Genomic DNA, 2,323 nt, shown 5'->3' on the forward strand with positions numbered 1-2,323 from the left:
TATATATATATATATATATATATATATATGTACAGGTATATTAATTTATGGGTGTGCATATGTGTGTGTGCAATTTGTTGGCGAAAAGAGGTATGCAACAGGCTCGCATCCAAATATTAACTACAAGAAGTACGAAAAACTTCACTGAGAAATTACAGAATATGCAGGGTCCACCACCTTCTTCTATATCCCTAAATCGTTACAAAGAAAAGTGACATCTAGCTCAATGTTCCATTCGATCTAAGAAGTCTAATGAGATCTAACATAAAGTCTTTTGTTCAGAGTTATAGACCATTTCGAAAATACCTTTGAATATTGCAAACACTTTAAAACCATAATGTTATGGTTGTTAACTCATTTTGAATAATATAAATATCACGCCCAGTATCGCACATTACAGCACAAAAGAAAGAAGAAAAAACTCGCTGACTCTGACTTGACTCTATAAATCTCATTGTTGTTGCCGAACCCCGAACTGCATACCTGAAGAGCCTTGCCTCTCAAAACTTATAAGTTATAGAGCTATCGTAAAAACCATTCATTAGTATCATGGGAAACTGCGAAAGATTAACAACCAATGGAGTCAGTGAAGGATTCACTTCACATATGCACTCTTTCGGTGTAGTAATGTTGAAAACTCCATCTGATTAACCTGTTTCAGCTGGAAACTCAGGGTCAACAGAAATGATTTTCCCACTATTTCAAGCAATATTCTTGAGAATGTGTCTCTATTCTACTGCTGTGATTTCTATTTGACAAATAATAACGAGAAAAAGGGAAGTGTGACAAATGTAGGTGTCTCATTTATTTAACGACTCTATCAAGACACCGTAACTTTTGTCACCAAATGTTTGCAATACACACACACACACACACACAACCACACATACACGCATACATACACACACTCACACACACAACCACACATACACTTAAATTTTACATGTTTTAATATTATCTTCCAATAAAAATGTACCTGTAGATACACCTAATGGGGCTAGCATGGTGAGCAAACATATACCGTCAGTCAGTTATGTATTTCTTCTTCTTCTTCTTCTTCTTCTTCTTCTTCTTCTTCTTCTTCTTCTTCTTCTTCTTCTTCTTCTTCTTTCTTTCTTTCTTTCTTCCTTTCTTTCTTTCTTTCTTTCTTTCTTTCTTTCTTTCTTTCTTTCATTCTTTCTTTCTATCTATTCTGTACTTTGTATATATCGAGAGATTTCTATTGATATAAGATTTATACTAAAACAAGACAACCCTTCATTTAATGAAAGAGGATTTGCGATAAAAGTGACAGATTTTGTGTGCTTGGTTTCGCCATTGCAGACACCTGCTTTGATTTTACTTTCAGCCTTTTCACACACACACACACACACACACACACACACACACACACACACACACACATACATACTCACGCACTCACGCACACACGCACACACACAGTTAATAAAACGAATGTTTTATACCAGGTAGCTTAGTGGTAAAGCACGGTTCCTTTCAGTGATTGCTATGTGTCTGGATAATAAGAGACGGAAGATAGTAGTTATGAGAATTTTTATGAATAACTAGAATTGTTGCGACACATCTAGTATCGATTTCTCACTTGTGGGATACTTAACTAGTTCAGGAACTCTGGCTTCATTTTACTATATTGTTTATGCGGTGCAAGCGTAAGACACTGTCACGGAGTGTCCATTTCAAATGCAGTAGGAATGAATTTGAGTAACTGTTAACGTAATCCATCTTAAGGTATATATGAACAAAACTTAACTTTAACCTTCCCATTTCTATAAACACCAATTCGCTATTTAACTCGCTATGTGAACGTATGTGCGCCAAACCTCACATGTATTTATACTTACATCTTCGTGGCTGCTTGTATGAGCTAGTGTACATGCATCATACAAGCTACGCGTAGGTGTTTATATATCCATATCCGTTGACAGTCATGTTTAATACATTTTCGGTGTATTGTGTGCTGGTTCCTTTTTGCATCTGTTATTTTATTATTGATCTTCTTTATAAATGAAAGTATATCGTTTAACTTGCTGCTTTTGTTCACAAGAACTGAGAAAATACGTTACGGAACTGTTATTTTAATGAGTTGTACCTGTTTATCACCCGACGAGACACATTTGTACTGTCGGATGATCCTGAAGCAGCTATGACGTATCCCACCTGTGAGGGATCGAAGCTAGATGTGTCGAAACAATTGTAGTGATTAACAAAACCTATCTTCCATATTCCATCTCTCATCAACGAGATACATACACGTATTTATACATATATACGTATATATATATATATATATATATATATATAT

At 35.2% G+C, this 2,323-nt stretch overlaps 1 protein-coding gene across 4 annotated transcripts in view; it reads left to right on the forward strand.

Annotated features, from left to right (window-relative positions):
• LOC106867458 (probable G-protein coupled receptor 139) overlaps nucleotides 1-2,323 on the forward strand; it is a 403,898-nt gene that overhangs the window by 338,485 nt on the left and 63,090 nt on the right. The gene's annotated exons all lie outside the window — the stretch shown is intronic.

Source organism: Octopus bimaculoides, chromosome 15 (assembly GCF_001194135.2).
Source record: "Octopus bimaculoides isolate UCB-OBI-ISO-001 chromosome 15, ASM119413v2, whole genome shotgun sequence".
NCBI classification, from domain to species: Eukaryota; Metazoa; Mollusca; class Cephalopoda; order Octopoda; family Octopodidae; genus Octopus; species Octopus bimaculoides.